This window comes from Staurois parvus, unplaced genomic scaffold (genome assembly GCF_062004578.1).
Source record: "Staurois parvus isolate SC_StPar_1 unplaced genomic scaffold, SC_StPar_1.0 ptg000155l, whole genome shotgun sequence".
Classification (NCBI taxonomy): domain Eukaryota; kingdom Metazoa; phylum Chordata; class Amphibia; order Anura; family Ranidae; genus Staurois; species Staurois parvus.
The window spans coordinates 24,055,653-24,068,711 of NW_028317951.1; the positions used below are offsets into that span (position 1 = coordinate 24,055,653).

A 13,059-nucleotide genomic window follows, 5' to 3' on the forward strand; every position below is an offset into this window, starting at 1 on the left:
CGGTCCATGCTGGTGCATTGGCAGTCCATTCAAATTAATGGACTGCCTGCCTTAACTATCATGCTTCAACCCAAAGCACAGATGTGAGTAGGACCTAAATGGCAACCTACAACTGTTAGAAGAAAATCCACCTAAAAGTAAGAAAGCTGCGGTTGGGTAGAAGTACATTGGAATACCAGACAATCACTAAAATATTTTCCATAAACAGGATCTATGAGAAAGCTAACAAGAATAAATTTGCCTCCGTTTAATTAGGGGTAATTTAGGATACAGCATGCCCATATACACCCATAATACATGGTTGCAGAGTAGGTTGCCCAACCTGCCTGATGCAGGTTGGTTTGATACAAACGTCACACATAGTAATGATAAAATCTCAATATTTAGCACACTTATGACTAAGACTATAATGGTGAAACTGGTCAGAGAGGGATAATCTCCAGGTGGGCATGAGCGGTTTTGCTTGACTGGCTGAATAAAAATTTACTGAGCCAAGTGACATTATCAATCCTTTATGTATCAATATTTGGGACATTTAACACAAGGTGAACTTATGGATCAAAGGACAAAAGAGGACTTAAAGTGATACAACACACACCGTTTAATTGAAGATATCCCCTCTCTTTCTGAATGTAGATGGTGGCACTATCATTTTAATAAAAATAAAAAAAAAAAGTACCTTTTTCCTAATCAATATACAGCTGTCATACGACCCAGCTCTTACCCTTCCTCCCACTGACCCCAACGACGGGGCACCCTTCCTCCCACTGACCCCAACGACGGGGCACCCTTCCTCCCACTGATACCTGAAATGGGGTACCCTTCCTCTCACTGATACCTGAAACAGGGAACTAATTACCTCACTGGCACCAACGATGGGGCACTGTTCCTCCCACTGGCCACCAAGCCTAGGATATTGTTTACTCCCACTGCTGCCCGGGCATTTTCTACTCCCACTGGCCACAATCCGGCCCCCCTAAAGTTTGAAGGGCAGTAAACTGGCCCTTTGTTTTAAAAGTTTGGAGACCCCTGTACTAGTGTATGGCCAGCTTAATAACTAAAATACAGCTACACTCTTTAAATGTCATGTTTGGTACCCAAAATCCCTATGGGCACAACTGGAAACTACTGCTGAGCAGTGGCGTACACCCACTAAGGTCAGCTGACAATTTCCTGCTGGTTTGTACTTCAGTTTACTTTTGTTTCCAGTGAGGTATCTGTAATCAACACAACAGCTCGAGCCTGTGGCCTAAATTTATGATGAAATTTGATTTAATTTTTTTTACTGAATGTTTTATAGCAGAAAGTAAAAAATAATGCAAAATGTTTTCAAAATTTACTGTCTTTTTTTATATTTAATAAATTAAAAACCCCGTTGTGATCGAATACTACCAAAAGAAAGCTCTATTTGTGTGAAAAATTATATAGCAATTGGGCAGTCATGCAACACTGCACCTAAGTGAAATTTAAAGTAACAGTGCTGAATAGCAAAAAATGGCTGGGTCATGGAGGTGGTAAAGTCTTCTGAAGCTTAAGCAATCAACTGTAAGGCCACTTGCAATCAGAGCATCTAACTGCTATGCATACAATGCCATCATTTTAGTACACCTGAGAGGCATAGGTGCAGCATCCAGCATCGCTGTCTGCAGTCTGTTAAAGTCAGCAGCACAGTGGCAGCACTGCGGCTGGACAGGGCTGAATGAGTGGAACTTTAGACTATACATTCAGGGATGAATGCCCACAGTGCAAAATATCTGAAAAGATCAAATTTAGGTTGAGATTGTACAGAGATGATTCCAAGGTAGGCACTTTGAAGTGATCAAGGATTTCACAGAAGACACATTGTGAAAGAGAAGATGAAGGTGCCTTAGAAGGGGAATGATGATGCAGAGCACGTTTTCCAGGGAGGAAATAAGGCACCAGTGCTAAGGACAGGTTTGGGGTAAAAACAGATTTTGTAAAGTCAATAAACCATCCCAAAAATAACGCAATCATTTTATATTTCTGCCAAGATAAAAACTCATAGGATCTGGGAAAGAAGGAGAGGTGTTGTTAGAGATTCAGATCTGGAGACGGATGGAACATCTAAAACATTTATTTTGCTCTGCTTTATATAAAAGGTCACACACAATATATGTGGCACTTGCTGCATCTGACTGCAAATACAGACAGGTGATACAATCTGTATGGCACAAAGTCTTACCACCGGCTGGCTATGTGCTTATTGCCAAGCGAATGAAGTTTGCTGGAATGTCTGATTTGTAGGCGATGATGAAAAAAAAGGGGCAAATATGGTAAACGCCAGAATCAGAGTATAGTCTGTTCCTCTGCTGGATCATACTAATCTAAAAGGCAACCACACACAGGTCTAAGACTGAAACAATTGGATGGTTTTTCCCCGACATGAACATTCAGTGGAAGCTGCACTACTTTGTTTTGCAGAATCAGTAGAGAAGAGAAAGTAGGAAAAAAGGAAAACTGCCTAAATTTTCCAAGACCTCCAGTCAACATCTTAAAGTGGCACTAAACCCCCCTGTCTTTTACAGCCAAGGAAGCTCTTATAAATCACCTCTCCCCCTGCCCATGGCTTTTACCTTACAGTGCTGCAATCTCTGTAAGATTCTTCTACACTGACACTTCTGGAAGTGTCAGATGCTTGTGTCTCACACCATATGCCGTGATTCCATCCTTTGACTCCTATGTCAATACAGGACTCAGCAATGCTGCTCCATCCTCTATGGAACACAACAGTGGCAGGACAGACTTAAGAATATTTTGGTTAACTCATTAACACCACCTCCCAGCAGCCCTTTAAGTGGGATTTAAAGCCGTTGTAAAGGCTCAAGGTTTTTTTTACCTTCAGGCAATATATGCCTGAAGGTAAAAACCTTCTGTGTGCAGTAGTGCCCCCAGCCCCCTCAATACTTACCTGAGCCCCATCGAGATCCAGCGATGTGCACGACAGCCTCTGCTGTCACAGGTCTCTGCCTCCTCATTGACTCCCGCTGTCGATCACAGCCAGTCAAGCAATGAGGAGAGAGAGGGAAGGGGCCAAGCTGCAGCTGTGTGTGCGAATGGACACACAGAGCAGTGGGTGCCCCCCATAGCAAGCTGCTTGCTGTGGGGGTGCCCGACAGACAGGAGGAGCCAGGAGAGCCTGCGGGGACCAAAGAAGAGGAGGATCTGTGCAAAACCACTGCACACAGTAGGTAAGTATAGACATGTTTGTTATTTTACAAAAAAAATAAAAAATTAACCTTTAATGTCCGATGGGTGGTGCAGTTTCTATATCATATGAAAGGCTCTCACAGTGGTCACATTATCAGGTGCCCATCCCACTAGCTCTCAATCAGTAACTCTGACTGAAATCTGGTAGTGATAGTTCGGCCAGTGTGCTGAGAGCACACTGTCAGCTGACAGCCTCAAACGATGTGGACATGTGCAGCAACTGGGCAAAGACTGGTCCCCCGCTCCCCATTAAGGACTGGCACCTTTGGAGGTGAGGGGGGAGAGGGTACTTGAATTTGATAGGTACCCGCTCCCACTTCCGGTCCGATCGCCTAAGCGATTGGAAGTGGAAGGTGTCCTCCCTCCCTTCCTAAAGTCTTTTGGGACATGTGACAGGTCCCAGAAGACTACAGGACCATTCAGGAAGCGCAGCGCTACTCGCGCATGCACAGTGGGTACCCGGCTGTGAAGCTGTAAGCTGACACAGCCGGGTACCCACACTGAAGATGCCGGCGCTAAGGGAGAGAAGACAGCCGGTAAAACGGACTGCAGGGGACACACCGCGGGACAGGTGAGTGTGTTTTTAAAGCTGCTGACTTATTTTTTGACAGCGTGAGTGGAACTCCGCTTTAAAGATCACTTCTTTTGCCTATATGGTTTAAAAAGGGTAACAAAAAGTTCACATTTCCTGGAAGAGTCAGAGCTTTGCCAGTCAGAACAGCCAATTATTCTGACGTGGCAAAGATTAGGAGGCTGCTGCAGGTATATTATACAAAGCACCACTAGGCCCAGCAATTCATACCTAAACATCTGCACTGATCCTTTCCCCCTCCCAATAACAGTCTATTTAAGCATTCCAGCTTAGTCACGTCCCTGCCTGCAGCCTGTGATTGGGCAGTGAATGCACAGCAGGAGCACAGTCATAAGTCCTCTCTCTGTTCATTCCACTCTTGGCAGCACATGAATGCTGCTGCATCGCTGACTGACCCTGACTAGCCCTAGGTATGACCACCTTTATTCTATTTTAATATCTGTCTGGAGTTCTGATTGAACCCTTTTGCTGTCATGTATAATGATTGCATCCGTGGCAGTATATCCCTGTAAATCTATTTAAGGTGCAATATTGTTACCAAGCACCATGCACCCCCACCGTGACAGCATGCAGGGATTCCTCTTCCCCGCAGCAACGGTCTCTTTTAAAAGAGGTGCAGTTGTCCTGGGCTCCACACACACAGCCACATCATTTACTCAGAGACCTATGAATGAACGAACTACAAGTCCAATCTGTCACTGTAGCAGACAGCCTTCTTGTTCTCAGTGGAACAAAAAAAGTATGGTAATTATCGCACTCAATGGTCACTGACACTTCCTCCAGCTCTCCAACTAAAAGACTGCACAGAGGTACAAAGAGCAGGAGCCTGGCATTGCACCTGTGATCCACTGATTGCCGGTGTAATGCTTTGCAGAATCCTCTGAAAAAAAATTACAAAAATATTGTATTTGTTTTCAAAAATATGTGCTTTTTTTTTTCTTATAAAAAGTGAGCTTATCCTTTAATACATAATTACATTTATTTTTTTTTTTAAACACAAGTAATGCAAGTGCCTGATGGTGACCTAGTATCAGCCTTTTGTGGTCCCCATATAAGTGCTGGAGTGGGAGAGGAATAAGCAGTGCAAGGAGCCAATCTGTTCATTTGCTGACAAGCTGCATTACAGACAGTAGAAAGTGACAGAGAGATGAGCTCATCACCTTGCTGCTTCTTCTTTCACTGTCCAGTCAAAGACAGGAGGTGTGTCCAGGATGGTCTGGCCTCAGAGAAAGTGGACAGACTGTGGACATCTACTGGTAGAAAACAAGTACTGCAGAGGATATATCTGCTCTGTAGGTGAATATTGCAGCAAAAGCCAATTTTATTGCATCTTTTAATTAGCTATTCGCGCTATCTGGAGTTCTGCTTTACAGGTTTTTTTTTTGGTTTTTTTTTAAAAGGTGGACTATGGCTCTAAGTGAACCTCCAGACTGATTCAGTGTACATCTCCTATGTCATAGGACCAATGCACTAGAATTGATTCCATGTACACCTCCTCTGATCAGACTGATGTCCTGGGACTACTTCAGTGTACACCTATGATGAGACTGATGTCATGGGACTAATTCAGTGTACACCTATGTTCCAAAATTAATTCTGTGTACACCTCCACTGATCAGGCTGATGTCCCAGGACTGATTCAGTGTACACATCCTATGACCTGGGACTGATTCAGTGCACACCTCCTATTATTCTGGGACTGATCCAGTATACACCTCCTATGTCATAGGATTAATTCAGTGTACACCTCCTCTGATCAGCCTGATGTCCAAGGATTGATTTAATATACACCTCCTATGACCTGGGACTGATTCAGTGTACACCTACTATTATCCTGGGATTGATTGATCCAGTGTACACCTCCTATATCCTAGGATTGATTGATCCAGTGTACACCTCCTATGTCCTAGGATTGATTGATTCAGTGTACACCTCCTATGTCCTAGGATTGATTGATCCAGTGTACACCTCCTATGTCCTAGGATTGATTGATCCAGTGTACACCTCCTATGTCCTAGGATTGATTGATCCAGTGTACACCTCCTATGTCCTAGGACTGATTAAATGTACATCTCCTATATCCTAGGACAGATGGTCTAGGACTGGTTCGGTGGACGCCTCCTCCGATCCGACCGCCTCGGCCTGGTTCGGTGGACGCCTCCTCCGATCCGACCGCGACGGCCTCGGCCTGGTTCGGTGGACGCCTCCTCCGATCCGACCGCGACGGCCTCGGCCTGGTTCGGTGGACGCCTCCTCCGATCCGACGGCCTCGGGCTGGTTCGGTGGACGCCTCCTCCGATCCGACGGCCTCGGGCTGGTTCGGTGGATGCCTCCTCCGATCCGACCGCAACGGCCTCGGGCTGGTTCGGTGGACGCCTCCTCCAATCCGACGGCCTCGGGCTGGTTCGGTGGACGCCTCCTCCGATCCGACCGCGACGGCCTCGGCCTGGTTCGGTGGACGCCTCCTCCGATCCGACCGCCTCGGCCTGGTTCGGTAGACGCCTCCTCCGATCCGACCGCGACGGCCTCGGCCTGGTTCGGTGGACGCCTCCTCCGATCCGACCGCCTCGGGCTGGTTCGGCGGACGCCTCCTCCGATCCGACCGCCTCGGGCTGGTTCGGCGGACGCCTCCTCCGATCCGACCGCCTCGGGCTGGTTCGGCGGACGCCTCCTCCGATCCGACCGCCTCGGGCTGGTTCGGCGGACGCCTCCTCCGATCCGACCGACCGCCTCGGGCTGGTTCGGCGGACGCCTCCTCCGATCCGACCGACCGCCTCGGGCTGGTTCGGCGGACGCCTCCTCCGATCCGACCGACCGCCTCGGGCTGGTTCGGCGGACGCCTCCTCCGATCCGACCGACCGCCTCGGGCTGGTTCGGCGGACGCCTCCTCCGATCCGACCGACCGCCTCGGGCTGGTTCGGCGGACGCCTCCTCCGATCCGACCGCCTCGGGCTGGTTCGGCGGACGCCTCCTCCGATCCGACCGCCTCGGGCTGGTTCGGCGGACGCCTCCTCCGATCCGACCGCCTCGGGCTGGTTCGGCGGACGCCTCCTCCGATCCGACCGCCTCGGGCTGGTTCGGCGGACGCCTCCTCCGATCCGACCGCCTCGGGCTGGTTCGGTGGACGCCTCCTCCGATCCGACCGCCTCGGGCTGGTTCGGTGGACGCCTCCTCCGATCCGACCGCCTCGGGCTGGTTCGGTGGACGCCTCCTCCGATCCGACCGCCTCGGGCTGGTTCGGTGGACGCCTCCTCCGATCCGACCGCCTCGGGCTGGTTCGGTGGACGCCTCCTCCGATCCGACCGCCTCGGGCTGGTTCGGTGGACGCCTCCTCCGATCCGACCGCCTCGGGCTGGTTCGGTGGACGCCTCCTCCGATCCGACCGCCTCGGGCTGGTTCGGTGGACGCCTCCTCCGATCCGACCGCCTCGGGCTGGTTCGGTGGACGCCTCCTCCGATCCGACCGCCTCGGGCTGGTTCGGTGGACGCCTCCTCCGATCCGACCGCCTCGGGCTGGTTCGGTGGACGCCTCCTCCGATCCGACCGCGACGGCCTCGGGCTGGTTCGGTGGACGCCTCCTCCGATCTGACCGCGACGGCCTCGGGCTGGTTCGGTGGACGCCTCCTCCGATCCGACCGCGACGGCCTCGGGCTGGTTCGGTGGACGCCTCCTCCGATCCGACCGCGACGGCCTCGGGCTGGTTCGGTGGACGCCTCCTCCGATCCGATGGCTTCGGACTAGTTCGGCGGACGCCTCCTCCGATCCGACCGATGGCCTCGGGCTGGTTCGGCGGACGCCTCCTCCGATCCGACCGACCGCCTCGGGCTGGTTCGGCGGACGCCTCCTCCGATCCGACCGACCGCCTCGGGCTGGTTCGGCGGACGCCTCCTCCGATCCGACCGACCGCCTCGGGCTGGTTCGGCGGACGCCTCCTCCGATCCGACCGCCTCGGGCTGGTTCGGCGGACGCCTCCTCCGATCCGACCGCCTCGGGCTGGTTCGGCGGACGCCTCCTCCGATCCGACCGCCTCGGGCTGGTTCGGCGGACGCCTCCTCCGATCCGACCGCCTCGGGCTGGTTCGGCGGACGCCTCCTCCGATCCGACCGCCTCGGGCTGGTTCGGCGGACGCCTCCTCCGATCCGACCGCCTCGGGCTGGTTCGGCGGACGCCTCCTCCGATCCGACCGCCTCGGGCTGGTTCGGCGGACGCCTCCTCCGATCCGACCGCCTCGGGCTGGTTCGGTGGACGCCTCCTCCGATCCGACCGCCTCGGGCTGGTTCGGTGGACGCCTCCTCCGACCGCGACCGCCTCGGGCTGGTTCGGTGGACGCCTCCTCCGATCCGACCGCGACGGCCTCGGGCTGGTTCGGTGGACGCCTCCTCCGATCCGACCGCGACGGCCTCGGGCTGGTTCGGTGGACGCCTCCTCCGATCCGACCGCGACGGCCTCGGGCTGGTTCGGTGGACGCCTCCTCCGATCCGATGGCTTCGGACTAGTTCGGTGGACGCCTCCTCCGATCCGACCGCCTCGGGCTGGTTCGGTGGACGCCTCCTCCGATCCGACCGCCTCGGGCTGGTTCGGTGGACGCCTCCTCCGATCCGACCGCGACCGCCTCGGGCTGGTTCGGTGGACGCCTCCTCCGATCCGACCGCCTCGGGCTGGTTCGGCGGACGCCTCCTCCGATCCGACCGCCTCGGGCTGGTTCGGCGGACGCCTCCTCCGATCCGACCGCCTCGGGCTGGTTCGGCGGACGCCTCCTCCGATCCGACCGCCTCGGGCTGGTTCGGCGGACGCCTCCTCCGATCCGACCGCCTCGGGCTGGTTCGGCGGACGCCTCCTCCGATCCGACCGCCTCGGGCTGGTTCGGCGGACGCCTCCTCCGATCCGACCGCCTCGGGCTGGTTCGGCGGACGCCTCCTCCGATCCGACCGCCTCGGGCTGGTTCGGCGGACGCCTCCTCCGATCCGACCGCCTCGGGCTGGTTCGGCGGACGCCTCCTCCGATCCGACCGCCTCGGGCTGGTTCGGTGGACGCCTCCTCCGATCCGACCGCCTCGGGCTGGTTCGGTGGACGCCTCCTCCGACCGCGACCGCCTCGGGCTGGTTCGGTGGACGCCTCCTCCGATCCGACCGCGACGGCCTCGGGCTGGTTCGGTGGACGCCTCCTCCGATCCGACCGCGACGGCCTCGGGCTGGTTCGGTGGACGCCTCCTCCGATCCGATGGCTTCGGACTAGTTCGGTGGACGCCTCCTCCGATCCGACCGCCTCGGGCTGGTTCGGTGGACGCCTCCTCCGATCCGACCGCCTCGGGCTGGTTCGGTGGACGCCTCCTCCGATCCGACCGCCTCGGGCTGGTTCGGTGGACGCCTCCTCCGATCCGACCGCGACCGCCTCGGGCTGGTTCGGTGGACGCCTCCTCCGATCCGACCGCGACCGCCTCGGGCTGGTTCGGTGGACGCCTCCACCGATCCGACCGCGACCGCCTCGGGCTGGTTCGGTGGACGCCTCCTCCGATCCGACCGCGACCGCCTCGGGCTGGTTCGGTGGACGCCTCCTCCGATCCGACCGCGACCGCCTCGGGCTGGTTCGGTGGACGCCTCCTCCGATCCGACCGCGACCGCCTCGGGCTGGTTCGGTGGACGCCTCCTCCGATCCGACCGCGACCGCCTCGGGCTGGTTCGGTGGACGCCTCCTCCGATCCGACCGCGACGGCCTCGGGCTGGTTCGGTGGACGCCTCCTCCGATCCGACCGCGACCGCCTCGGGCTGGTTCGGTGGACGCCTCCTCCGATCCGACCGCGACGGCCTCGGGCTGGTTCGGTGGACGCCTCCTCCGATCCGACCGCAACGGCCTCGGGCTGGTTCGGTGGACGCCTCCTCCGATCCGACTGACGGCCTCGGGCTGGTTTGGTGGACGCCTCCTCCCATCCGATGGCCTCGGACTGGTTCGGTGGACGCCTCCTCTGATCGAACGGCTTCGGACTGGTTCGGTGGACGCCTCCTCCGATCCGACCGATGGCCTCGGCTGGTTCGGCGGACGCCTCCTCTGATCAAACTGCTGAGATGTGTACTATGCCAGGCCAGGGGTCAGATGGAGGAAGGAAAGTTTGAGGGAGACAGGAGAGGAGCAGCCCAGTGCAGGCAGGGATGTCAGGCTGGAGGAGGTGGATGATGAGGGGATGTGGAGGAGGAGGAGGATGGTGGGAAGAGGCAGGGTGCAGCAGTGAGGAGGAAGATGATGGAGGAGGAGGAATGGCTGGATATACGAGGCCTATGTTGACCAGCACAGGGTCACATTACCGTTCCTGGCCCGCGGCCTCGTCTGTCCTCCGCTCTCGCTGCCTCTTGAGCCCGGATCACGTTAGTAGCGGCGGCCTCCGTCAGCCTGTATCACACGGCCCCGCGATCCGCCACACCCAGACCCCAACCAACGGCACCGGGGAAAAGGGGGGATCTCTTCCAATGGTTCGCTATAGGAAATCTCAGCCTCGCCCTCCCAGTCCGCACATCTCGGCTCTGCAGCCTTCTCCGAACCGTCCGTGATCCGCCACCTCCACCGCTCCCAACCCGAGTGCAGACAGGCGACGCGAGTGCCTGACGTCTCAACACCCCTCTGCGTACCAATGGTATCGTCCGTACCAAGAGCAGGACGCTACCAAGTAATGCGGAGTGGAGGAGAACATACACTACACAGCGCTTCCTTTATCAGCTCGTCCTGCCTGCCGAGGAAGACGTGTGCTCATAGCAACTGCTACAAGGGGGATTAGTCCGAATGCCATGTATTACATGAACATATATTCATGTCACTCAGCTCCGAGAGGATGCAGAATAAGCCCCAAATCACACATCAGCGGAGCTGGGCGAGATTGGCCATTTTTGTTTCAAGCGTTTCTGCTAGTCAAGCCCAGGGCAGCGCAATTCACTTGAATACAACCCGAAAAATGCCCCAAAGAAGCTCTAGAACCTTTTTAAGGCTACGTTCACACTAGCCTTGTGTGCAGGCGGCAGAGAGGCGTTTGGGAAGCGTTTTTACCGCTTCCCAAACGCCTCTGCCAATTCTGCACATTACAGCACATGGTGCTGTTCTAACGGGAGCGTTTGCGTCGCGGCAAAACGGATGCCTCTGGTCGAGTCAGGAGGCTTTGAAGCCTCCTATTCTCGTCTATGGTGCCGCTCCGCAAACGTCCAGCCGGCGTTTGCGGTGCGGTTGTGACGCGGTTGCGGGGCGTTTGCGGAGCGGTAACACCACTCAAACTGCATTATAGGCGTTTGTGGGGCGTTATTAACGCTCAGCAAACGCCTAGCAACCGCCACTAAACCGCGCATGCGGCGTTTGCCGAGCGTTAAAAAACGCTCCGCAAACGCCAGACCAACGCTTGCCAAACGCTATAGGGGCGTTTGGCAAGCGTTGGTAAAACAGCCAAGTGTGAACGAGCCCTAAGGCTCCATGCACACTAGTGTTTTTTTAACCACTTGCCCTCCAGAGGATTTCCTGACCAGGCAATGTTTTGACCATGCTGCATTACTTTAACTGACAATTGTGCGGTCGTGCAACGCTGCACCCAAATGAAATTTATGTCCTTTTTTTCCCCACAAATAGAGCTTTCTTCGGTGGTATTTGATCGCCTGTGTGGTTTTTATTTTTTACGCTATAAAAAAAAAAAGCCCACCAAATTTGAGAAAAAATTTTTTTGTAGACTTTTTGCTATTAACTACCTGCCGACCGCAGATAGCCGAATGACGGCTACACTGAGGCCGGCCAGTTCTGGGTGGACGTCATATGACGTCCTCCCAGAACGCGCTCTCCTGCGCGCCCCAAGGGGGCGCGCACCCGGCGATCTCCGTGATCGCTGTGTCCTACGGATACAGCTGATCACGTGATGTGGTAAAAGGCCAATCACAGCGGCCTTTTACCACGTGATCAGCGGTGTCCAATGACACGCTGATCAGAGGAAAATGCAAGTGCCGGTTCTCGGCTGCACTTTCCTCACGCTGTCAGATCGTGAGGAAAGTACTGCCGAAAACCGGCAGTTGTCAGAGCGGGGATCGGCACCGATCATCAGGGCACTGATGATCAGTGCCCTGATGATCGGTGCCCAGCAGTGCCACCCGCAAGCTCCGCCCACCTGTGTCCAGCAGTGCGCCCACTAGCCCCGCCCACCTGTGCCCAGCAGTGCACCCACCTGTGCCCAGCAGTGCACCCACCTGTGCCACTCTGCAGTGTCACACACCTGTGCCCAGAAGTGCCACCCACCTGTGCCCAGCAGTGCCACCCACCTGTGCCCACCCACCAGTGCCACCCACCAGTGCTGCCAGTCAGTGCCACCAGTCAGTGCCCAGGGGTTGTGCCAGTCAGTGCCACCAGTCAGTGCCCAGGGGTTGTGCCAGTCAGTGCAGCCAGTCAGTGCCCAGCAGTGATGCCAGTCAGTGCCGTCTATCAGTACCCATCATCAGTGTCACCTATCAGTGCCGCCTATCAGTGCTGCATATTAGTGCCGCCTATCCGTGACACCTCATTAGTGCTGTCTATCAGTGCCGCCCATCCGTGCCACCTCATTAGTACTGCCTATCAGTGCCCTTTAGTGCTGCCTATCAGTGCTGCCTATCAGTGCCCATCAGTGCTGCCTCATCAACGCACATCAGTGGAGAAAAATTACCTGTTTGAAAAATTTTATAATAGAAACAAAGAAACTTTTTTTTTTTTCAAATTTTTTGCATTTTTGTATTTATAGCGCAAAACGTAAAGCGCCCAGTGGCGATTAAATACCACCAAAAGAAAGCTCTATTTGTGAGGAAAAAAATGATCAAAATTTCATATGGGTACAATGTTGCATGACCGCGCAATTGTCAATCAAAGTGCGGCAGCTGAAAGCTGAAAATTGACCTGGTAAGGAAGGGGGTATAAGTGCCTGGTAGGCAAGTGGTTAAACATGTCCAGTATAAAACAATTTTCAAAAATCACATTTAATAAATTTAGGCCAAAATATATTCTGCTACATGTCTTTGCTAAAAAAAAATCCCAATACATGTAAATTAATTGGTTTACGTGAATGGTATAGTGTTTACAAATGGCGGAATATATACTGGGATTTTATATATATTTTTATATATGAGATAGACTCATTACATGCAAAGCAAGATAGTTCAAGCCGTGATTTGTCATAATTGTGATGATTATGGCTTACAGCTCATGAAAACCCCAAATCCACAATCTCAGAAAATTAGAATATTACATGCAATC

General features: G+C 54.5%; 1 protein-coding gene across 3 annotated transcripts in view; it reads right to left on the reverse strand.

Moving 5' to 3' along the window:
- Positions 1–13,059, reverse strand: part of GNB4 (G protein subunit beta 4) — a 184,396-nt gene that overhangs the window by 53,431 nt on the left and 117,906 nt on the right. Inside the window, exon 1 of one of the 3 annotated variants that reach the window (XM_089675546.1) lies at positions 10,119–10,409. The exons of the other annotated variants lie outside the window; for them this stretch is intronic. The gene's annotated coding sequence lies outside the window, so the exon portion shown is untranslated. Of the gene's footprint in view, positions 1–10,118; positions 10,410–13,059 lie in introns of those variants that run through there. 3 annotated transcript variants of the gene reach the window in all.